Here is a 26,712-nt window from a genome sequence, read left to right as displayed (position 1 = left end):
TGTTCATCTTTATATAGCCTTATATCCCCAGGCCACAACAGCTCACAGGTACAAATGAAGTCACAATATCATAACTATGTGCATCTTAACGATTCATTGACCCACCAGCAAGTACAGAACCTGTAGTTTCACCAAAACTTCCCCTCCACTCCACTATTCACAATAACTAAGACTTGAAAGCAACCCAAGTGCCCATCAACAGATGAATGGATAAAGAAGATGTGGTATATATTCACAGTGGAATACTACTCCCCCATAAAAAAAGATGAAATTTTGCCATTCGCAACAACATGGATGGACTTTGAGGATATTATGCTAAGCGAAAGACAAATATGGTATGATCTCATCCATATGTGGAAGATAAACTAACAAACAAACACATAAATACAAAGAACAGATTGGTGGTTACCAGAGGTGGAGGGGGAGGGGTGGGATGTGTGTGAAAGGGGTAAGGGAGCACAAGTGTATGGTGACAGATGGTAATTAGTCTTTTGTGGTGAAATTGATACAGTCTATACAGAAGTCGAAATATAATGAGGTACACCTGAAATTTATATGTTCTAAATCAATGTTACATCATTTAAAACAAAAACAAAAACAAAAAACTTCCCCACTATTACTACAAAGCAATTCTGAATCCCCAGGGATGTTTCTCACATGCTCAGGAACAAATTCACTCCCATTATAGCTATGCTGCTACCCCAGAGAACAAGTGAGCCACTGTGTCTCTTCCATTCTTCCTCTGGGCCTTGAATTCTCAAGTAGTCATCATGAGCTTGGGTGCCAAGGCAGCAAAGAATGGCTTTCTTCTTTGTGACATACTGTTAAAGAGGTCCCACAGGACAGTTGCTTCAGCCTCCTGTGTTTAGTGAAGTAGCTTTCAATTGTACTCATTTAGAGCCCTCTGGCTCCCGGGCATCATATATGCTATCAGGGGTCTGAGACAGGGCAAATTTGAGTACAGCCATACTGTCATATTCAGAATCCCTCCTTCACTCCAACAATGGTTTTAGTATTGGTCCAACTCACTTCTTTTTCCCTTAGGATGATCTGCCTTGCATAAGTTACCTCCGCAAATTTTGTAAAACTTTTATAGAGCCAGCCTACCAGTATGCCAGACGTATGCAAAATTATCTGAATCCCAGAGTACTCACAGGGAATGCTCAAGCTATACACTCCAAGCTGTACGTCTCACCCCTCCCAACTTGTCTCACGCCCCTCACCAACTCTATGCCTAGCGTGGAGCTTTGTGCATACTAGAGCCTCAATCAATGTTTTTAACATGTAACAAAAAATAAAATCCTATGCCACTTGAGCAGAGCTAAAGTTTATCTGAGGAAAGTAACACAAACTTAGGATGAAACTACCCGGCCCTCAGTCCAAAACTACACAGAAATCCTGACATTTAAGGAAAACAAAACCAAACCAAACCCAAAAACCAAAACCAAAACCATGGGCTCTCAGCTGAGAAGGATTTAGCTGTTGCTAGGACTCTGATGACTACAGTATACCTGCACCTATGTTCTCCAAAGGAGCCCTCCAAAGGAATCTGGGTCACAAGTGAACTGTTCAAGACCACATGCCACACCCTTGGGCTGAAGCAAGAGGAAGTTGATTCACTTTCCTTGTGACCAGTTGAAGGCAGAATTGCCTCAAGTCCCTATTGCCACACTCTTTTTAAAAACAGACCATTTAGTTATTGTATTCATATAATGCAAATCTCTTGGGCTGATTTGACTTTTCAGTTTTTGTTTTTTTATTTTTTATTTTTTTCAGGAAGATCAGCCCTGAGCTAACATCTGCCAATCCTCCTCTTTTTGCTGAGGAAGACTAGCCCTGAGCTAACATCTGTGCCCATCTTTCTCTACTTTTTTATATGCGGGATGCCTGCCGCACCATGGCGTGATGAGCGGTGCCACGTCCGCACCCGGGATCTGGACCAGCCAACCACAGGCTGCCAAGGCGGAACGTGCGCACTTAACCGCTGCGCCACCAGGCCGGTCCCATCTTTTCAGTTTTTAAATGTATGAGATATTTGTTGTTTTGATGAAACTGCCAGCCTGTTAGGCAATGTGGTATTAACAGAGATAATTTATTCCAATCGCTAACTAGATTAGAGTTTTAAACAACGGTCGTGTTTTCAGTTCACTGGTATTAAGCTTCATTTAAAAAGAACTTACTAGATGTTGAATACTGTCTAGTTTAAATATGAACATAATAAAACATTAGTACTATTACAAATTGCAACTATTAATTATGAAAACCTCATCCCACTCTTAATGGTTTGAATCCTGGTATAGTGCAAGTGGCACTTAAATACATGTCATAGTTTCTAGGTTCTGTTCTTTGGCTCTTTCACTAAACAGCCAGATGATCATGGGCAAGCTCTTTAACCTTTATGGCAACCCATGAGAAAACATGTAAAAGTGCCTAGTATAACACTTGGCATATTTTATACGTATTCAATATTTGTTAAAATTGAAGTTTTAACACATATTAAACAACTTATATGCTTTATGAGTTACATACTAAGTAGCAGTACCAGTCTATTTGACATGTAGATCTGGAAAGACTCATTACATTCAAATGAGACAAAGCAAAGTTTTATTCTGCATCTAAATGAGAATCAAATGGCACAGTATGGTGCTTTTTTAAACAATAGTCAGAAGCTGAGTATTGAAACCAGCAAATCTTTTTAACAGAAAATGCCCAAGCAACTTACTCAAAGTCTGAGCAAGGACTGTGTCTACTGCCACATATACTGTGATCAACTGTGGCCACTGTTATGAGAAACAATTAATGAACAGGATGGGATAAATAAAACATGAATTGGCTGGGATATTTTTATTGCTGTCTTCTCATTTGATTTCCTGGTGTAAGATGGTCAGTTTAAAAATCACCTTAATGGAAGAGCTAATAATTGTACAATTAAATGTTTGGCTAACATAATTCAATTGGTTGTGACAAATGTGTGAAGGAACGTCATCTGCTACTGACAGAAAGTATCAAGATTTTCAGTTACAAATGTTCAGTCCATTTGTCAGAAAACATCCAGTGTGATATTTTTGAATTTATAACTTGTAACACTTCAATTAAACTGATACAAATTGCACTTACACCAAATTTTTTAGAATAAAAGGAATAAAGAATGATGAAGTACAACAGTGTTCAAGTTCAACTGCTGGATCTGGGATGTAAAATATGGAGAAAAATATTTATTTTAAACAGCAAATTTTGACTTCATTCAAGCTACATTCCAAAAAGAATAACAGAAGTACAAAATATTATAATGAAGATAATTTAATATGTGGGTTTATCAAATTGTCAATAACATTCTTAAAATAAAAGCTTAAAATCTTCAAAATTAAAAAGTTACTTGGAAACAACACGCTGAACCTACTGATAAAGAAAGAGGAAAAAAAATACATTAAAGTTCTCAGTCTAATTTCTTCATCATTTCACCATTGTTAGCGATAAAACTTTACTATCATCCTTAAAGCATATTGTGAGACAGAAGAAAAAACAACTCACACAGTTTCTTCCAGCATGTATAGATATGGTGTGTATTAACCTTAAATCTCAGCTAATTAATTAAAAACTATGCAGAGTGACAGCACAGTAGCTCATTTATTTTTTACTGCTGCAGAACATTTAGAAGCAATACTTATCACAAGTCTGCAGAGATTTCAAAATCCAATTTGATGAGAACAAGCTGAATAACACTTTTAGTTTGTTGGATATATGTAGCAAGATCAGTTAGTACAGGATATGTTATGTTGTTTAAATACAACTTCACACAAAACTAAATTAGATATATTTATAGTAGATAATATATTGCTGGGTAATATAAACTTTAAAAAATGTGTTATCATGGGAAATTGCAAACACACACAAGAACAGAGACAATGGTATAATAAACACCCCCATGTATCCAATATCTGGCTTCAATAATTATCAACTAACACACAATATAACAAAACTCTTTCATCCAAAGACATTCTGCTGCTTTCACTGAGGTATTGAAAAACACAGTGAAAGTTATTTTTACTAAATATTCAATACTACTTGGTCAACTATTTTTTCCTAGTTGAAAAGCAATTAATATTTGGCAAACATTTCCAAAGACAATATCTAATAATATCACATATTTAACTATTATTTTCAGCATTTCTGATGAACTATCTTTACAACAACGGGTGTTTATACAACACTCAAATATATCCAAGGGTCCCAAAAGGCATTACTGTCATGGCAGTAATCACCCTAGCTATTACATGCTCCCTTAATTTTCACCACATATGGAAGGGAACATTTTCAAGACATTTTGAAAGAAATAAAATTAAAGATATTGTTAACATCTCACTTTCCTGACACAAACTTTGTAAAAGCTTTATGGAGGTATAACTGACATACAATGAACTACACATATTTAAAATGTATGATTTGATGTTTCAACAAAGGCATAAACACAAGAAACTATCACCTGAATCAAGACAATGAATATCTCTACTATGCCCAAGTTTCCTGGGGCCATTGGTAAGCCCTTTCTCTTGCTTTCCCCAGCCCCACCTCTGCCTCTCTCCCCTAGGCAATTACTAATCTTCCTGTCTCTATGACTTATATCCCATTTTCTAGAATTTTATATAAATGGAGTCACTTGGAATATATCTTTTGTCTGGCTTCTTTCACTCAGCATAATTATCTTTGAAATTCATCCATGTTGTAGTTATGTATCAACAGTTCATTCCTCTTAATTGCTAAGTACTATTCCATTGTATGTGTTCTATTGTATGCCAATTTATCTAGTCACTTGTTGATGGACACTTTAGTTATTTCCAATTTTGGTTATTACAAAATAGAACTACTATGAACATTTTGTAAAAGTTTTTGTATGGACAAATATTTCCTTTTCTCTTGAGTAATTATGAGTAGAATGGCTAGATCATATGGTAGATGTGTTTAATTTTACAAGAAACTGCCAAAGTATTTTCAAAGTGATTGTACCATTTTACTTTCTTTATCCCTGGCTATATTCTTTGTTCTAAAATTTTCCTTGTCTTATAACAATAGTCACTCCAGCTTTCCTTTGACTGCTATTACCATCATATTTCTTTTTCTATCCTTTTATTTTTAATCTATTTATGTTTTATAAGCAGCATATAATTGGGTCTTGCTTTTTTATCCAATCCAACAATCTCTGCATTGTAACTGGGATATACAGCCACTGGTCCTCAAGAGGTAGTTTTGCCCCCCAAGAAGCATTTGATGATAACGTCTGGAGATATTTTTGGTCTTTTTTTTTTTTTAATAACCTTTTAAAAATGTAAAAGCCAATCTTAGATTGCAGGCAGTAAAATAACAGGTTGCAGACCATAGTTTGCTGGCCTCTAGTGTATTTCCACCTACTTGAAAGAACTGACTTGAACATTTCTCGTATTACAGTTCTGCTAATGATGAATTTTCAGCTTTTGTCTGAAAAAGTAGTTTGCCTTTTTTTGAAAGATATTTTCTCTGAGCATAGAATTTTAGATTGACAGGGTTCCTTCTAGTAACTGTGTTGGTCTAATTTCTCAGTTGAATTGTTTTCTAAAAGAAATCTAATGTTATTCTCAATTTGTAACATTGTATCCAAATTACTTGGTGTAGTTCTTTTCAAGCTTCTTGTGCTTGGAGTCCATTGATCTAAGATCTGTGGGTCTATGGTTTCCATCAAATTTAAAAACTTCTTAGCTATTTCTTCAAATTAATTCTTCAAATTTCTTCCTCTACTCCTTAGTCTCCTGTTACAGGCCTAGTAAACTGCTTCAAGTTGTGCACAGGTCACTGGTGGCTTTTTTTTCTGTGCTTGATTTTGGATATTTCCATTGATGTCTTCAAACTCATGAATCTTTCATTCTGCAGGGTCAAATCTGCCATTACTTCCATCCAGTGTTTTATATTTCATACATTATAGTTTTCATCTCTAGAGGTTTGGTGTCTATCTTCCATGTCTCTAAACTTTCTGAACATATGGAGTAGGTATGTCTGCAAATTCTAACATCTGTTTCAGTTTCAACTGATTTGTCTCCTCATTATGAGTCCTATTTTCCTACTTATTTGCATCTGTGGTAATTTTTGATTGGATGCCAGACATTGGAAATTTTACCTTTCTGGGTACTGGATATTTTTGTATTCCTATAAATCTTTGTTCAGGGAGTTACTTGGAAACAATTTGACGCTTTCAGGTGTTGCTTTAAATACAAGGCAAGACAGAACAGTGCTCGGCATCGGGCTAATTATTCCCCACAAGTGAGGCAAGACCTTCTATGTACTCTACCCAATGCTCTGTGAGTGACGTTTTTCCAATCTGTCCTGTGGGAACAGCCATTATTCTTAGCCCACTCTGAGCTGGACTCTATTACCTATATACTTTTGGGTGGTCCTTTTCTTGGCCTCAGGTAATTTCTTCACCTGCATGCACTGATCAGTACTCACCTGAAAACTGAAAGGAGATTCTTCACCAATTATTCTAGAGTTCTCTTTAGTGCAGCAATCTCTTCACTAGCACTCTGTGCTGGAAACGGTAGCTGCCTTGGTTTCATCAGACTCTCAGCCCCGCCTCATCAAATCAGGGATCCCACCAGGTTCTCCCTGTGTTCTCCCCTCCCTGTGCTGTGACTGGAAACTGTCTCAAGGTAGTTAGCTGGAGCAATCATAGAACTCACTTTGTTTGTTTCCTCTTGCTCAGGGTTCACGCCCTTTATTGCCTCTTCTTTGTTGCCTGATGTCCATTATCTTTAAAAACATTGTTTCCTATATTTTGTCTATTTTTCACTATCTGTCCTGTCTCAAACTTTTAACCATTACATCCCAGGAATAAAACATTTGATACATTCAAGAAAACTATCTGGACAGATTCATTTGCTTTCCAAAACTCTGAATCAAAAATTGAGTTATACTTGGTAACTAAAGAATACGAAATATTAAAGCTTACTTTTCATAAACACTAAAGAATGATTATGAGACATACATTTATCATTCTTTTGGATGAAATATGTGGGGGACCAGAATTGGCCACCTCAAAATGTGTCTCTTTGGCCTGATTATTTTTAAGATCGCTTGATTATTTTAAGAACAAAAGACTCTAAAAGAAACTTTGACCTTACCCTTAACTGCCTAAAAGAATTTAAGATAAAAGGCCTCTCCCCAGGACAGGCCATTACCATAGATAACTCTGGGTATCATAGACTGTGAGGGTCCTGGCTAAGCCCATTCTTATCTACCAAACATTTGCTTTTCCATTTCCATGTGAATTGCCTTTCTCCCCTTTGAAGGCCCAAACTACTACCCTCAACATCCTCCTTTGTCTTTAGCTTAAGATGATATTTAAGCTGTCAGCCTTGGCCATTTTGGTGAGTTACTCGGCTTTCCTGGGTTTCTCCCATGTACATGTTATGTTTGATTTTCTCCTGTTAATCTGTCTCATGTCAATTTAATTTTTAGACCAGCCAGAAGTATCTAGAGAGAGTAGAGGAATTCTCTTTCTCTCCTACAAATACCACTGCTCATTGCAAAGTAGAATTAATGTAGTACTACTTATTAGTATTTTCTTTTTGAGGAAGATTAGACCTGAGCTAACATCTGCTGCCAATCCTCCTCTTTTTGCTGAGGAAGACTGGCCCTGAGCTAACATCTGTGCCCATCTTCCTCTACTTCATATGGGGGATGCCTGCCACAGCATGGCTTGACAAACGGTGCATAGGTCTGCACCCAGGATCTGAACCAGCAAACCCTGGGCAGCAGAAGCAGAAAGTGCGAACTTAATCACTGCGCCACTGGGCCGGCCCCTACTTATTAGTATTTTTAATACTTAATCCAATTACAAACAAAGGAATTGGGGCCAGCCCTGTGGCTGAGTGGTTAAGGTCACACGCTCCGCTTTGGCAGCCCAGGGTTTTGCCGGTTTGGATCCTGGGTGCGGACATGGCACAGTTCATCAAGCTATGCTGAGGCGGCATCCCACATGCCACAACTAGAAGGACCCACAACTAAAAATGTACAACTATGTACCAGAGGGCTTTGGGGAGAAAAAGGAAAAATAAAATCTTTTTAAAAAAGGGAAAAAAACAGGGTTAATAGAGTATTAGATCTGTGAGAATCGCCCTTGTGTATCCCAGAATGGAATGAACTTATAAATAGACAGCACACTAATCACATTAAGTAAAATGTTCCCAAGTGCTTTTATGTGTGTGTGAGGAAGATTGGCCCTGAGCTAACATCTGTTGCCAATGCTTTTGCTTGAGGAAGATTGTTGCTAGCTAACATCTGCACCAGTCTTCTTCTACTTTATGTGGGATGCCGCCACAGCATGGCTTGATGAGCTGTGCTAGATCTGGGCCCGGGATCGGAACCTGTGAACCCTGGGCCGATGAAACCAGAGCACGCAAACTTAGTCACTAGGCCACCAGGCCAGCCACAAAACGTTCCCAAATTTTTATTTGTGTTATGTTTTGGGATTATTTCTCTATGTTTTATTTAAATATTAGGGAAATTTATGTGATCATAACTTTGTTTTTCTTACAAAGTAAAGGTATCATTTCATAAAACTTTTATTTCAGTCATAAAACCTTCCTTTCTCCCTAGAAGCTAATTCATTTCTCCTATGTTAGAAAATGATCAAGGTAATGGCTTTTAATGATAAATTAATTTGTCACATACCTACAATCATTGTTTTTGCAAATTCCCGTCAGTTCACTGGAAGTCACTGAAAAAGAAAGCAGTGAACCTGCCACTACAGACTACTTTTACACAATAAACAGATGAAGCAACTCTAAGATACTTCCCAGCCCAGTGAAGTGGAACCATGCTTGTAAAAGATTTTTTCGCATCACTGATTTCACAGCATCTGTTCAGTTATGTAAGCTGAAGAGGAATGTAACTTCCTCAAGTTTTCACTTCCTATATTTTGTTACATAATTTTCTTCAAATTAATATTAATTTAAGTTTATAAGTAGAAACTAAAATGAGAAACTAAGCATACCAGAATAAAACAAAACGAGGTAAACAAATACCACAAATAAAACTTACTTAGGGCCAAATAACCAACTGCTATTGTAACCAATAAAGATTTGCTTGCATTCTTCCTATCTGGGATTTACCAGGCTTCAGGCTTAGGTCCCATCTAAGCCCCTCTCTGACTATTTCTTAGCTATTACACTGGCAGTGCAAAGAACAGAACTCAAGGGAGTTGAAAGTTTACCATGTACTATGTCTTACCCTCTCAGTCACAAAACCTCTACTTGGACAGGCAGAAACGCTATGCTGACCACCTCTAACAGACTTTTTTCTGATGCACAAATACCTTCAGCTAAAGTAAATACAACTGAGGCAAAATTTTAAAAGTAGTGGAAGGTAGAAAAGAGCCCTACTTCTATTAAATTAGCTGTTTGGCCTTTGGCAAATATTTAACTCTCTGGGCCTTAGTTTCCCCATCTGTAAAAACAGGGAGGTTAGAGGTGATAAGCCAACAGAGGAACAGAGCTTATGGAAATTATATCATTGCTTTATAATTTTTAGTTCATATATATGAGGGCACTTTCAAAAATATTATTGAAGCCTTTCACTTCCTGATATGGATGCAATAGAATATAAACCACCAGATAAATATTTCTGCCTCCCTCCCTGAAAAAAAAAGTCAAACTTTAATCTAGTTAATCATCTACACTTAACTATCAGTTTACAGGAAATATACATGATAGAATAGGTTGAGTGACAGTTTGAGGATGAAATCAGCCAAATCCAGAATATGGGAATTTCAACTGCACAGATGACCCAATCTTTACAACAAATAAATGTCAAAGAAAAAAAGGAGAGGAGAGCCTATTATATATTAAATAAAGAGACATAAGAAGTATCAATCAAATGAAATGTATGGACATAGTTTAGATTCTAATTCAAAGAAACAAGTGTGAAAAATCATCTTTTTGAGAAAATTAGAAAAATCCGAACACTGGATATTAGATGAAATACTATGATAGCCAAGATTTGCTTTAAAATAATTCTCGCTGAGAGTGGAGTGGAGTGATGAAGTATGTTTATGTGGTGGGGGCAAGGGGGCGGGAGTTGGGGGGGAAAGCAATAGAAACAAAATTGGCCAAATATTGATAATGGTTGAAACTAGGAGTTGGGTTGTTGGGTTCATTTTACTATCCTCAACTTTGAAATTTTCATAATAGTAAGAAAAGTATGACTTTCAAATCTATTAACTTATGTACATGTTACCTGACATATCACTAGTCCTTGTTGAAGAAACGGAATTCTCTGAGCTAAGTACAAAAGGACAAAAAATATAGTCATTAAAGGCACAATTATCTAACAAGTGATGCATTCTTTACCAATTAAGAAAATAAACCACTGAAACTTTAAAATTAATACACTCAATCAGCTTCAACAATTATCAATTCATGGCCCATCTTTTTTCATCTAAAACCCCATCCAAGATACCCCAAAAGCCCTGGTCCCATATTAGAAATGGCTTTTTAAAAAGGCTCTAATGAGCCTTTAGACTTTGATTTTTATTGAGTTGCCTTGAAAGGAATTTTGTTTGAGTCTCTGGAGCAACAATCATTTCCTAGGCTTAAATACACTTAGTCAGCTCTACTCCCCACATTTGACAGGTTCAAAATCATGCACGTAATGACTGAAAAATAATTATACGTATCATTTAAAACAAAAAATTTTCAATTATTATCAGATATCAAGATTTATTATAAAACCATAATAATTAAGACAATGTGATGTTTGTCTAGAGGTAGACAAAAATCCATAGTTACAACAGAATAGAGCCCAGAAAGAAAACCTCATGGTATGCAGACTTGATGGATGACAGAGCTGCCATTGTTGATCAGCTAGGGAAAAAAAAGAGTATTCAAAAAATAGCCTGGGACAACTGTTATTAATATGGGAAAATGAAATTATTCATCTACCTCAAACCAAACATTAAAAAAAATCAACTCCAGGTAGATTAAGGATTTAAATGTAAAACATTCAGAAAAAAATATGAGTATACCTTCTTTCACTATAGCGGCTTGGAAGAACTGCTTAAATAGACATAAAAGAGGACAGGCCATTGAAGGATAAATCTTACTTTCATTAAAGTTAACTCCTACCCATCAGTAAGAAAAAAACAAATAGCACAATAGAAAAGTAGACAAAGATATAATAGTCATTTTATTGATATAGAAACAAGAAACATATAAAGTTATTTAACTCTCAGTTATCAGGAAAATGCAACTAAAATGACAAGATTCCACTCCTCTCCAACCAGACTGGAAAAAGTCAAGTCTTACAGTATCAGGTTTGCGCAAGGATGTAGAACAAGATTTCTCATACACTGCCAGTAGGATTGTAAATTGACCCAAGCACTTTAGAAAAATATCAGCAATACTAATTAAGTTGAACATGTGCATAATTCTACCATCTAGCAATTCTAACTGTTATTAGTCTGATAGGGCTGCCATAACAAAAATACTGTAGACTGGGTCACTTAAACAACAGAAATTTATTTTCTGTTTTGGAGGCCAGAAGTCCAGGAGCAAGGTGTGGGCAGGCTTGGTTTCTTCTGAGGCCCCTCCCCTTGGCTTGCAGATGTCCTCTTGCAGACATCCTCACACAGCCTTCCCTCTTTGCATGTACACGTGCAGTGTGTCTCTGTATATCCTAATTTCCTCTTCTTATAAAGACACCAGTCAGATTGGATTACTGCTTCCCCTACAGGCCTCATTTTAACTTAATTACTTCTTTAAAGGCCCTATCTCCAAATGCAGTCACATTCTGAGGTATTGAGAGTTAGGGACTCAACATATGAATTTTGAGGAAACACAATTCAGTCCATAACACTACCTCTAGGCATATTAGCCAGAGAAACTTTTGCACACATCTGAAAATACTGATAACAGTTGAGCTGACAATAGTAAACAGATAATGGATAACTCTAGTGTGCTGTATTTCTAAAAGAAAATACTATATACTAGTGAAAAAGAATGAACTATGGCTACATGCATAAATTTGCATTACTCTTAGAAACTGTTAAATGGAAAAAAATTAGTTACAAAAGTATACATGCAATATAACTCCATTTATATGAAGGTAAAAAAGGCAAAGATACATTGCATATTTTTGGGATACATCTAGGTAGCCTTATAATAAAGTAAACTCTAAAGAAAAGCAAGGTAATGAGTAACAATGAGTAACAAAATTCAGGATAGTGGTTTCCTGTAGGAAGGAAGGAGGGGGAATACATTCAGAAAGTGACAAGGGAGACTTAAAAAGCTATCTTAAACATTCTATTTCTTAATTAGATGTAGGCTACATGTGTTCATTTTATTATTCTTTTGTGGTATAATAAAAAACATATTTGATCTTTGTCCCTGATTCCTGGTACAGAGCTCCTTAACCCTTGGAATTTCCTGAGTGATAGGAGTGTCTTTTGTTATTCAAGAGTCCCTTTCAACCATACCCGAGTTTATGCTAATTAAGTGACTCCTGCTGGGTTGGGAGCCCTAGATAGCTTCAGGATGGAAGCTGGTCACCATAAAAACTAGGCAGGTGACTATAGGGCTGAAACTTTCAGGCTCATCCCCCGAATTCCAGGGAGGGGAGAAGGACTAGAGATTGAGTTCAATCAAATAGCCAATGATTTAACCAATCATGCCTACTCAGTGAAATCCCATAAAAAACCCTGAAACAAACAGGCTCAGGAAGGTTTCAGGTTGATGAAGACATCAATGTACTGGATAACATACCCAGACAGGCCATGGATGCTCCACACTCCCTGCTCCTCATATTTTGCCACATCTATCTCTTCCTCTTCGATGTTCCTCAGTTGCATCCTTTATAATAAAACTTTAACAGTAAGTATAGCACTTTCCTGAGTTGTATCAGTCAGTCTAGAGAATTATCACACCAGAGGGGAATCCTGGAATTTGCAGTCTGGGTAGAAGTACAGGTAGCTTAGGGATGCCCAAAACCTGTAGCTGGCATCTGAAGAGGGGGGCAGTCTCATGGGACTGAGCCCTCCTTGACCTATGGGTCTGCTCTAACTCTGGGTAGTTGAATTATAGGACACCCAGTTGGTGTCAGAGAACTGTTGTTGGAACTACATATCTTTAAATTGGGTGTGTGTTTGTGTACCATATCTCTTCTCTCACTATATATTATATATTCAATAAGGGAAAATTCAACTACTATGCATTTAAAATCAAAGAAACGAAAACTATGAAGTTGCACATACCTTTAACCATGCGGTAGTCATACCTAGAGGTCTTAAGTCTCGAAAGAGCCAGGATTGCCTATATTCTCATATTTGGAATTTTATCTTTCAGTATAAAAAGGAGGGCTTCATTAATTTTATATACAAAATATTATCAGTCTTGGCATTTTCCAGCATATTTCCCAAGAGCTTATTTAGAATCTGGCATAATAAAAATCGAATTTCATTGTTATTTGCCTCAGTCCTGAAAAAAAAAAAAAGATCAAACTTATTCCCAGGTGGCATTATAATGACAACCACTTGATTTCCCCACATTCAGAATTCAAGACTTTAATAACGCATAAGGAAGAAACAATGCATGCAAAAAAGAGAGAAGTCATGATGATAATTTCATACAGAGGTATACTAAATATACATTTAATATAGTCTCAAAATAATCCTTATCTGAAACATTTGCCAAATAACAAGAATGCAATAATTTTTGGAGCAAAAAAATGGTCTTCAGCACTCATTTAAATATACTTACCTGAAACTGTTTCTTAAATTTTTTTAATTGAAGCCAGCGTTATCTAAGAAATCAGCTTCTAGTCGTAATCGTATTTTATCCTATATAAAAAGATAATATTTATAAGGTCACTTTGATAGGACATAAATATGTGTGTGTATATATATATATTATAAATTTATTTATTTATATCACATATATATCTAGACCCCTAGCTGTTTTTTCTCTAAATTACACAAGTCCTTAATGCTTCAATCCAGTAATTTTCAATGATACACACACTCACTATGAATGCTAACAAAAGTTGGCAAAACTTCCAAGGTACTTTCAAGAACAAAGTAAAATAATTAAAATAATTTGAAATGTCATTGTCTTCATCTTTCTTCCATTTGACTAAACGAAGTAACAAACTGCTGCAAATTCTATTTCCCACTTTGCTGCAGGTTCATATTTACAGACCATCCTAGCATATTAAAAGCATGAACAAATGCCTCCTGAAAAAATGTTTTCTTGACAGCCAGAAATACAAAACAAATCCTTCACAAACTACATTGATAAAAGTCTTTATCCCCAGCATTAACCTGACTCTCAAAAATATGAATTGCTCATCAAACTAAAATCTTTACTCTTTAATAACCGTTAATTGTCCATTCAGAAGAAGAAATAATTGAGGAAAACAGACTTGAGTAATCATTTACCTACGTCTCTCTTGTTTTTGAGTTACTTCTCTCATGGAGCAAGGCAAACCCATGGAACAAGGCAACACAGATTTTGATCACAAAAGATTCTTTTGCTCTTCTACAAATCCTTGAATCTATTTAGAAAAATGTATCAAAGGTACTGTTCAATAAAAAGAAAAAAAACAAAAAACCCCACTGGTCTCAATTCAATACTGCCTTTTATAAGGCTTCCCTATCACATGCAATTTCTTTTTGATATATATGTTATCATTCTAAGTCATATTCCCTAATTGTTCAAAATTTCACTTACAAATTTTGTCTATCAAAAAACATGCCCCCAATTATATTGTAGCCAGCCCTGGTGATCTAGTGGTTAAGACTCAGCACTCTCACCGCTTTGGCCAGGGTTCATTTCCCAGGCAGGGAACCACACCACCCATCTGTCCATTGTCAGACTGTGGCAGCTGCATGTTGCTGTGATGCTGAAAGCTATGTCACCAGTATTTCAAACACCAGCAGGGTCACCCATGGTGAACAGGTTTCAGTGGAGCGTCCAGACTAAGACAGACTAGGAAGAAAGACCTGGCCACCCACTTCCAAGGAAACTGGACATGAAGACGCTATGAATAGCAGGGGAACATTGCCTGATACAGCACCGGAAGGTGAGAGGATGTCTCAAAAAGACGGGACAGGGTTCAGCTTTGCTGTCCACAGGGTCACAAGGAGTCGGAATCCACTGGATCACACCAACAACAAAATTATATTCTAGTTCTTCCCAATCCCCCTCAAAAAGAAGCAATCTCTCTCATACTCTCCCATCTGCTCATGGGAGCATACAATGGACCACTCTACGAAGGGCAACTGTCAATATTTATCACATATGCAAATACATTTCCTCTTTGATCCAGCAATTCTCTGCAGAGACTCTGGCAGTTGCCTTTGCCAACGGAGGAAATGCCATGTATTCACTAAAGCACTGCTCCTAATATCTCAGAACTGGACATAACACGTGTCCATCCAGATGGTACTGGCTATAAATTGGAGTATATCTGCAACATGGGCTATATGACAGCTTAAAAATAAAGACTGAGGAAGTTTAATTAAATAGGGATAAGGAGGACTATCTGGAATATATTGTTAAGTGAAAAACGCCAAGCGCAGGACAATGCGGGGAGTACCGAAGGAGGAGCGCGGGCGAGAGGAGGTGCCCTCGCCCGTGTGCGCGCAGAAGGCTGGAAGGATAAGGTCCCGCGGCGACCCGGAGGCCAGGCGCCCACCAGCCCGGGAGCGGGCTTCCCAGCGCGCGGCTGTTGAAGGAGCTGGGCTGAGCCACGCGAAAGAAACATTTATTCACCCAAAACAGTTTAAGGGGGTCAGGGGCCCAAGCAAAGTGTTTTCAAAAACCTGCCTTTGTGTAAACCTGCAAGTAAAAACAGTAGCGGCCCGAGGCTGGCGAAGTGGCGGGACCTCGTAGAGCGGAAATGAAAACTTGCACGCCTGACTGCGGTCTATTTCGTAAATCATATTAGAATCAAAGGCAATAAACATATCTGCCTTAAACAGCTGGTTTGTAACAGAGAGGCACTTACTTACATTGACTTATTTTGTTAATAATTAAGTGTTTTGCTAAACTCATGCTAGGGCAGGAATATAAATATAGATATTTAATATATCTTAAGCTTATTTAATCAGATGCAGATTTATGTTGAAAATCAGTGAACTGCTATCCGAGACACAAGACTCCTATGGTTATTAAACACAATTATTTCCCTAAAAAAGTAAACAAAGTAAAGTGACAGCAAGGGTCAAAGCTCTCACTCTCTTACACACACTGTCATGTCAGCTGCCGCCCCGGCGCGCCCGCGAGTGGACCGGACCCGGGCCGTGGGTGCGGCTCAGCGCCCTCACCAGCTTCGCCTGGTTCTGGTGCGGCTGCTGCGCCAGCTGAAAGGCCTCCTTAATCGGCAGCAGCCTCTTCTCCACCCCCATGGCGCCGGGACCCCGCGGGCGCGACTCCCGTCCGCGTGCGGCCGCCGCACCTGGACCGACCACGGGCCGAGTCTCCACAGAGCCGCCTCAGCCTCCTATCAGCCGGCCGCCGGGAGCCCAGGGAGCGCTTACCGCCCCAGCGTTCAAAAATCTCCCGCGGGCGAAGGAAACACCGCGAGACTGCCGTGGGAGAGTCTGGGAGCAAAGTGGAACCCGCGCCGGTTTCGCGCATGCGCAGAGGGCCGAGCCAGCCCTTTTCCGGTGAAAAGTGGGATTAGTGTGCGTGCTGAGGTTAGGCTGGAAGTGGTTTGGGTAGGGAATGTGGGGCGAGCTGGACCGCTGTTCGACCGGCTAGACGCGAGGCTCGTGCGCTGGGCTGGAGGTGAGAAGGAAAACAGGCAATCTCTAATGGAAGTGAACCAGAGTCCGCTAAAGGGAGACATTCCGGGGTTCGTTCAGGGGACGCACATTGTGGTTTTGCTCAGGGGACGAATTGAGGTCTCTTGGGGGAAGGGGGCAACAATCTGGATCTGAAGGGAGATATTCTGGGGTCGGCTGAAAGGGTCAGGCTGAAGTTCTTAAAAGGCCTAGTTGGGTACCGAGAGGACTGGAGGGAACACTCAGGAATCTCCTGGGAAGAGAGTTACATTCTAATCTACCTAAAGCTCCTGTCTGGAAGTTCCTACTCTTAAGGCTTGGTGTACTAATGTGTGCATAACGACAGAACGGGAAACAAAGGGGAGTACAAGAGATGGAAGGTAACTTTAAGTTACTGGTTATGAGACAGATTGGCAGTGCTATTAGGAAGGAATCAAGCGTTATACATCCTTTTGAAAAATTGAATATTGTAGACAGACAAAAGGTAGAAATAAAACTATAACAAATGCATGTGTACTCCCCACTCAACTGGAGAAATAAATTATTATGTAAGTAATTGAAGTCCTTTGTCTGCATCACCCTATCCCATTCTGTTCCCTCTTGCCCAGGGTAACCACTGTCCCAAACACCTTTATGTTTTAATTTTTAATTACATATATAGTGCTGTCTTGCATAATTTTAACACTCAGTGACTTATAAGTCCTTTTGCAGCTTTCTTTTACTTAATGCTTTTTAAGATTTGTCAGTGATATGTAACTCTAGTTTATTCATTGTAACAGCTGCAGAGGTATTCCTTTATATGAATATATCACTATTTATCTGTTTTCTTGTTTTGAATTCCCAGCATCGAACACATTTTAAGTACTTAAATATTAGTTGAATGGATAAATGCTGCAGCATTTGAGCTAAATCATAAAAAACGAATAGGATTTCAAACAACTTGAGGCAAGAAGAGAATTCCAGGCAAAGGGAATACTAGTCAGAACAAAAGCAGAAGTGTGAAAGTGCATGAGATATTTCAAGAACTCACAGTCTTAGAGCTTAATGTGTAGAACTGTATGGAGATATGTGATGCAGGAGAAACCTAGAAAGATAGATTGAGGCTTAGATTTAAAGGATATTATCCCGAGGAGATTACACTAGCTCAGAGCCATTAGAGGTTTTTGAATTATAAGGAAATTGATCAGAGCTGTATTTTTACAAGATAATATTCATAGCACCATGGATATATGTCTAAGAAGTAAGAATTAGTGGCAGGGAATTAAAGACCACCTATCAAGGATCATAATGATAATGATCATTGCATTAAGCACTTAAGACAATTGTGCAGACTTGCTTAAAATCCTGAAACATTTTCCTAGTCCAGTCATCATACCACTTTCCTAGACAACCATTGCAAACCTTCTGTCAAACTTGCAACATTTTCTACTGCTCCCTCCCATTTCGCTGATACGCTGCATCCTATTTCAATTAGAAAAGGACTTCTCCATGCTTTCATCCCCACATCTGCCAGGTCACACACTACCTCTACTGTTACTGTAGGTGAATCGTCTGATTTAGGAAAGAGAGTAAACCCTTAAAGAATGCTTTTTGAATGCAACAGTCTGAAGCACAGCCTATTGCAAACTCCCAAGGAAGATTGGATTGAAAAGGGAATAGTAAAAATATAAAAGAACGAAATGATTAAAAGCCAATTGTTTTTATCTAAAAGAATAAATGATAACCCATACATATGGTAATATAAATGAGATATTAGTTTTTTTATGTGAGTTTCTTATTTTTAGGTAGATTTAGGTGTTAAGCTTTATAAGCTAAATCTAAATATAGTTTACATTTATGTTTTTATGGGACCATTGTTTCTACTGCTTACCATTATAAGCAGTTTCTTTTGAAATAGGATATGTTTGATGATCCTGTTTTAAAGAATGTTTTCCTTGCCTTTGTCTTACATATTACCAAATTGTCCAAATATAGTTTGGTAATTTATTTTTCGTTGACTGATAAAAATAGAAGGTACGTTGAACAGTTTACTACAGGTGTCATTCATTCTCTCATTTATTCTTTCAGATACCTTTATTGAGTACCTACATATGACAAACACTATTCTAGGAACAAGTAGATAAAAAGATTCATTGGTGGAAAATCACTAATCTGAAACCATATCACATGACTATATTAATGCACCTTGATATGTAAGCAACTTTCAACTGGAAGTATTTGGTCACCTTAATTGGAATTCTCTCCTAAAGGATGACTAAGCTAGATGCACAACTGACTAAGGAACATTATTGCTCTGAAATGTGGTTATGTATCCCAACAGTCAACCGCAGTGCACACATCTTTAGCATCAGGACACAGATTTATGGATCTCTGAAGTTTGGTCCAGGAGGGATGCGTCCCAGCAGAACCTATCTGGTTTATGGAATCACACTGGTGTTCTTGCTCATGTTATATGTGTATGCTCTGATTTACATGGAGTTCTAAATGAGAATATCTCTGTTTATATTAAAGTTCCAAAACTTAGACCAAAAACTTCAAATTTGAATTTATTCCCCCAAACTCCTGCAACTTCCCATTAAGGCACCTTTCAGAGACATAGGTGAAGAAAAGAGAGGACAAACAAGATTTTGGAGCATGTTTTGTTTAGCATCGTTTTTATTTAGCTGTATGAGGTAAATATCCGTAAAATATCTGGAGAGAGGTGACATACAGCATAAAGTTCTAGTGGTTTGAGATTTCTTTGGGGGGAGGAGGAGTATTAAAAACAAGTGAGCATCCTTATTGGAACTTCTAACTATGAGAAGAAGAGGGTCGATAATTGTTCACATTCACCTATTAAGGGCAGCTGTATATCTGAGTCAGATTGCTTCAAGCCTACTGTGATTTGCCCTCCAGTTGCCTTGAAGCAGTAAGAGAGCTAGACGCAGGTGCTTTTCGAACAGTTTAGTTCTGGTTTATTATATTGATTATGTACATCATGCTCTGACATCCAAGAGGCATCTGCCATAAACTTTTTAGTACTGCTAATCTACCTTGGCAGACAGGACCTAAGACCTCCATAGAAAAGCCTTTTGCCTCTTTCAGACCAAGATAAAATATTTGGAACGTGTTATCTTTCAAGGAAACAGCTAACCAAAATTAAGTCAAAGGCATTTACCAGGACCCGAATTCTCTTTGAGGCACACCTTTTTAAGTATAACCAGGTACCATATACAGTAGATCTCCAGCTACTAGGCAATAACGAATTTATAATAACTAAGCAAGTTGATATTTTCAAGGCCATCCTAAGGCAACCAATATCTAATATTGCCACCACCCTAATAAATAAACCCTGACCTCTGCCCCTATTTGTAGGTCTTCTGGATGACACCCACTGTTTATATTACTATAAATAGAAAACTATGCCAACAGAGTGCTAGCCTGGAGACAAGGTGATACATTTTGCTCTATTACGTGTTACAACTTTATTCTACTCCCTGTAGCAACAGCTCTTTTCTCAGATGGCTCCTGCTGCCACCTTCCCAGCACCCTCCTGAAGCTGCATTCCAACATTGTTCTAGGATGCCCCTTAACGCTTTCAGTCTCATATAAAAGTTTAGCTCTTAAATTCAGGATTTAACATTTGTCCAGTGCTATGCTGACCAAATCGGAGAGTCTTCTCTTGACAGCTGTCCACATCACTCTTTCTCACCGAATTAAACCAAATCATGTGACCCATCTCAGCAGCCACCTTCACCCCTGCCTGTACCGTCAGGTGTATGCCCTCTTCAGTTCTGACTTGATTTTGTTTTCTAACAATTTGTATCAGAGAGACCAACAAGGTAACTGAGTAGCAGTCTAGGTCATCACAACCCGTGAGATCCTAGAGCAGTCCCTTTGGCATTATTTGAAGTCTGTCAGTATGAATGAGTTACCTTAACAAAAGTTGGCACCATTGCAGAAAAAAAAATGGACAATTATACTTTGTCTGTATAGCGTAATCTGTGCCCACAATTTTGGCATGCTCCAGCAACAAAAAGATACATAACCTTTGCTGGGGTCCTCATTAAAAATGCACTGTACATACAACCTAGCAGTCAGGCTCCTTAGTCTTTACCCAAAGGAGTTGAAAACTTACCAAACTTGCACAAAAAACTGCAACCGATGTTTAAAGCAGCTTTGTTCATAATTGCCAGACTTTGGAAGCAACCAAGATGTCTTTCTTTAGGTGAATTGCTAAGTAAACTGTGTTATATCCGGACAATGGAATATTGTTCAGTGCTAAAAAGAAATGAACTATCAAGCCATGAGAATACATGGAGGAACCTTAAATGCATATTACTAAGTGAAAGAAGCCAATCTGAAAAGGCTACACACTGAATGATTCCAACTATATAACATCCTAGAAAAAGCAAAACTGTGGAGAGTCAAAAAAAACAGTGATTGCCCAGGATTGGGGCAGAGTGAGGGAGGGATGAACAGGTGGAGCACAGGATTTTTAGGGCAGTGAAAATACTCTGTATGATACCATAATGGTGGATGCATGTTATTATACATTTGTCAAAACCCATAGAATGTGCAACACCAAGAGTGAACTCTCGTGTAAATTAGGGACTTTGGGTCATTATGATGTGTCAGTGTAGGTTTATCAACTGTAACAAATGTACCACTCTGGTGGGGGATGTTGATAATGGGGAAGACTATGCATATATGGGGGCAGGGAGTATATGAGAAATCTCTACCTTCTACTCAGTTTTGCTGTGAACCTAAAATTGCTCTTAGAAAAATAAAATCTATTAATTTTTTTTAAATGCATTGTACATGACATACTGTAACTCCCCTTCAAGTTTACTGTTGTTAAGAATAAAGTCCCTGTAGATATAATTAAGGAAGTCTCACAGAAGAATATCACCAGGGCTATAACCGTCTCCCTTCTGGCAACATCTTTTTGTTTCAAGGTTACCATCCCTATGATGCTTTATTATTAAAAGATCAGGCACCCACATAAATACAATGGCAACAGGCTGATGAACATTGATGGCATTCAGATCATTTGTAGCACGTTTTTGAGTGCTGCCTGGTATTCCTGAAACTTATACTTTGCTGTGTATTGTACCGTACTCTGTTTCACTCATAGGTGAAGGATGGGTGATAGCTAGAATGAAAAATACTTAGTTTCGGGGCTGGCCCCGTGGCCGAGTGGTTAAGTTCGCGCGCTCCGCTGCAGGCGGCCCAGTGTTTCGTTAGTTCGAATCCTGGGCGCGGACATGGCACTGCTCATCAGACCACGCTGAGGCAGCGTCCCACATGCCACAACTAGAAGAACGCACAACGAAGAATACACAACTATGTACCGGGGGGGCTTTGGGGAGAAAAAGGAAAAAATAAAATCTTTAAAAAAAAAAAAAATACTTAGTTTGTCTCTAAAACTGGGGGATTCCAATCTTTCTCTCAAGTGATAGGGGGAATCTATTCACCGGGCAAGTAATAAAAGTAATCTCAACATACGCGTGTTTCAGCTTTAACACTATGACTTCCTAGAGGAACTCATGGCATGCAAAATTTATACTAAAAAATAACAGACCTTATGGGGAAAGTAGGATTAGGGCCAAACTATGCTACTTTGTAACAAGGCAATAACAAAATAAAAATGATTTTAAATATACCAGGAATTTGTTTTAATCAGGTATGATAAGATACACAGACACAGAAATGGCCATCATGAAGTAGAAAGTTTTTATACTCACAGATCCCTAGAAACAGGAGGCAGAGCATGCCATTCCACGTGGGGGGTGGGGGTGGGTTTGGGGCACCAGGATTGGTCAGGAGGCAGAGGGAGTGGAAGGGGGACTGCAGAAAAGCCTGTATTATAGTTTTTTACGGAGGGAATGGGTGAGGCAGGGTAAGCAGGTTTGGGATTGGCTTCTTGAATAATTTCAGCAGGCTCTAAGGCATGAGGGCTGTCCCTAGTTGCCTGGTACCTGGCCCTGGGGTGAGCAGAGCAGGAGAATATTGGTGGAGTATAAGAGCCTGATGAGGGTGGGTAGTACTGGTAGTGTGGGCTCTGAATTGGTTAGTTTGCACATGAAAGTTGTGTACCTAGGTTGAGCTGTTTGCTCTCCCTAGGAATTAACTAACCCTGGGAGGATCAGTCCCTCCCTGATTAGTGAGAACCCAGATGCCAGAGCACCAAGAATACAGAAAATAAGAAAATATTGTTAATGCAAACAATCCTAATAGAAATATTAACGCTAAGACATTGAATTTGTAATAAAAAACACTATAGTAAATATGACTTTACCCCTCCCCCCAACAAGTGACATAAGTTGATGGAAAGGCATGTAAGGAAATGCTGTGTTACAGTGATAAGACCCAAATACGCTAAGATCAAAGAGAGCAGTGCAGTAAGTAGTTCCAAGATGGACAAGGCCAAATTTTACTAAGAGGAAGTCTATATGGTGAATGAGCTACTCCTCCATGACTTGCTGTATTCAATTTTGTCAACGTACTTTGCAACTCCTGACGCCAACTTCCAGGTTTTACTGACATCATTTTTCCTATTTACCAATCTTGGCTGAGGTGCTTTGCCTTACGGAAATAGCCCTAACCCTATATAGCACAGTGATGAGAAGAGCTCCAGGCTTTTTCCTTAAGCACCCATGACCTTGGATATCCAAAGGTCTCCATAGCTGGCAGTAATATTGCTCTGTATTGTGATGTGTTAATGTCATGTCTCTGGTTTTATTCCCAGGTCAAGGATGCATTCCAAGAAAGTTCTAAAAATATTACCAGCTCCAACCTGTTAGTTCACCTAGCCATGGAAAATTTCATTGGATCCTCACTAGATCAGACCATAACTGGCACTTTTAAAAACTCTTCCCATCAAAAAGTATCAGGAATGAAAATCTAAGATATATACCTGCTACTTCAAGACAGTTCTTGTACCAGCCAACAGTCTAGCAGATAAGCTAGTTTCTTTGATCATCAAGCAGACATACTCAAGCTACCAGCACAACAGAGGAAAATGTCTCTATATCAATGTTTTTCATATTAGGTATGACACAGTGGTAGGTCATGAAATCAATTCTGTGAGTCACAATGAACATTTTTTTAAAAAGAAATAAAATATATCAGGATGCTTTGCATGAATCCTTTGCCAGAATTGTGCACATTGCAAGGAATACTAAGGTCAGTTTCAGTATGTGAAAAGATAGTTCATGTAGGGGATATGATGAATAGAATGTATATTGGCCAAGAAATGGTTTTTCAATCATTTGTCCACTGGTATCTTGTTTGGTTTTCATAATAACAAGGTTGATGTGCAGTCTAATTTATGTTGCCATGACCTGCAACTAGAAGTGAAGTCTGATGTTCAACCAAGATGCAGTTACAAACTACATTTTTTGGAAAGATGTTATGTAGGCTATAGATATATATATATATTTGAGTTAGTGGCAATTACAACATTTTAATCAAAATTACTTTTAAAATGGATCATTTCGTTTTTAAAAGAAAAAGGATTAATGAAGTGAAATATGCAGAAGCATGTTCAAGTTCAACTGTTGGATCTGACAGTGTGAATAGTGACAGTATTGAGAAAAATATTGACTCTAATCTGCAAACTTCAACTTTGTTTGAGCCACATTTCAAAAAGAAAAAAGTAAGTGCAAGACGTTATAATGAAGATTATTTAAAATATGGTTTTATCAAATGTGAAAAACCCTTTGAAAAGGACAGACCTCAGTGTGTTATTTGTAATAATATTCTTGCAAATGAAAGCTTAAAACCTTCAAAATTAAAAAGGCATTTAGAAACTCAGCATGCTGAACTTATTGATAAGCCTCTTGAATATTTTCAAAGAAAGAAAAAAGATGTAAAGTTATCAACACAATTTCTTAGTTCTACTACTGTTAGCGAGAAAGCCTTATTGTCATCATATTTAGTTGCGTATCGTGTGGCAAAAGAGAAAATGGCTCACACAGCTGCTGAAAAAATTATTCTTCCAGCATGTTTGGATATGGTGCGTACAATTTTTGATGATAAATCAGCTGATAAATTAAAAACTATACCTAGTGATAACACAATATCTCTTCGAATTTGTACTATTGCAGAACATTTAGAAACAATGCTTATTACTCGCTTACAGTCTGGTGTAGATTTTGCGATCCAGCTTGATGAAAGCACTGATATTGGAAGCTGCATGACACTTTTAGTTTATGTCAGATATGTATGGCAAGATGATTTTATGGAGGATTTTTTGTGTTGTTTAAATTTAACCTCACACCTAAGTGGATTAAATATTTTTACAGAATTAGAAAAGTGCATTGTTGGTCAATATAAATTAAACTGGAAAAACTGCAAAGGAATTACAAGTGATGGAACAGCAAACATAACTGGAAAACATAGCAGAGTAGTTAAAAAATTGCTAGAAGTTACTAATAATGGAGCTGTGTGGAATCATTGTTTTATACATCGTGAAGCGTTAGCATCCAGGGAAATTCCACAGAATCTCATGGAAGTATTGAAAAATGCAGTAAAAGTTGTTAATTTTATTAAAGGAAGCTCACTAAATAGCCGACTTCTTGAAATATTTTGTTCAGAGATTGGAACTAACCATGCCCACTTACTGTATCATACCAAAGTTCGTTGGTTGTCTCATGGGAAGATACTAAGCAGGGTTTATGAACTCAGGAATGAAATTCACATTTTTCTCATTGAAAAAAAATCTCATTTGGCAAGTATTTTTGAAGATGATATTTGGGTAACAAAATTGGCATATTTAACTGATATTTTTGGTATTCTGAATGAACTGAGTTTAAAACTACAGGGGAAAAGCAGTGATATATTTGAACATGTCGAACGTATCCAAGGATTCCGAAAGACATTATTGTTATGGGAAGCAAGGCTTAAAAGCAATCATCCTAGCTACTACATGTTTCCAAGATTTTTGCAACATATTGAAGAGAATATTATTAATGAAAACATTTTGAAAGAAATAAAGTTAGAGATCTTGTTGCATCTCACTTCTCTATCCCAAACTTTTAATCATTTCTTTCCAGAAGAGAAATTTGAAACATTAAGGGGAAACTGTTGGGTAAAAGATCCATTTGCTTTTCGAAACCCAGAATCAATAGTTGAGTTAAACTTGGTGCCTGAAGAAGAGAATGAGTTATTGCAGCTTAGTTCTTCATATACATTGAAGAATGATTATGAAACACTAAGTTTATCGGCGTTTTGGATTAAGATAAAGGAAGACTTTCCTTTGCTAAGTAGAAAGAGTGTCCTGCTATTATTACCATTCACAACAACTAGTTTGTGTGAACTAGGGTTTTCAGTCTTAACCAAGTTAAAAACAAAGGAAAGAAATGGATTGAATGGAACAGCAGATATGCGGGTAGCATTGTCCTCCTGTGTTCCAGACTGGAATGAACTTATAAACAGGCAGGCACACCCATCACATTAAATAATTCTTACCTGATTTTTGTTTTTGTGTTTCTTATTTTGTGATGTTTTTCTATGTCATGTTTAAATGTAAATAAAACATTGTAATGTGATAATTTTGGTATGTTCTTATTTTTGTTATCTTTAAACATTAATAAAATCATAATGTATTTTTGTGTCCATTGAGCTAAAATTTAGTGAACTTCTATTAGAGGGCAGGAGCTGTTGTAGAGACATTTGGGATACAAAATGAAGAAAAAGATTATTCTCTAGTGGAGCTTACGTTCTGGCAAAGAGAGAGAGACAGTATACATAATAAATAAGCTTTATAATATTTAGAAGATAATAAGTGCTATAGAAAGAGTCATAAGAAAGGAGGTTAGAGATCTATTTGGGGATCAAATCATAAAGGGTCCTGTGACCATTATAGGGCCACTGGGTTTTTGTCAGTGAAATGGAGAGCAATTGAAGGGTTATGAAGAGGAGAGATG

The 26,712-nt window shown here is 37.8% G+C and overlaps 1 long non-coding RNA gene and 1 other non-coding gene across 3 annotated transcripts; one reads left to right on the top strand and one right to left on the bottom strand.

Moving 5' to 3' along the window:
• Window positions 1-11,187: 11,187 nt before the first annotated feature.
• LOC106827094 (uncharacterized) lies at window positions 11,188-16,605 on the bottom strand. Of its 2 annotated transcripts, XR_006526137.2 has the most exons (6): window positions 16,343-16,605; window positions 14,453-14,568; window positions 13,776-13,855; window positions 13,271-13,493; window positions 12,783-12,869; window positions 11,188-12,252 (listed from the first exon to the last, which is right to left on the bottom strand). It is a non-coding gene; the product is annotated as an uncharacterized lncRNA (long non-coding RNA). The 2 variants fall into 2 exon arrangements; XR_011502313.1 differs by lacking the exon at window positions 12,783-12,869 and having other exon boundaries at window positions 16,343-16,520.
• On the top strand, window positions 16,602-26,337 carry LOC106827093 (uncharacterized). Its single transcript, XR_011502314.1, has 2 exons — window positions 16,602-16,805; window positions 23,532-26,337. It is a non-coding gene; the product is annotated as an uncharacterized protein (transcript).
• The last annotated feature ends 375 nt before the right edge of the window (window positions 26,338-26,712 follow it).

This window comes from Equus asinus, chromosome 3, assembly GCF_041296235.1.
Source record: "Equus asinus isolate D_3611 breed Donkey chromosome 3, EquAss-T2T_v2, whole genome shotgun sequence".
Classification (NCBI taxonomy): Eukaryota; Metazoa; Chordata; class Mammalia; order Perissodactyla; family Equidae; genus Equus; species Equus asinus.
This window is presented reverse-complemented; position numbering and strand designations above follow the sequence as displayed.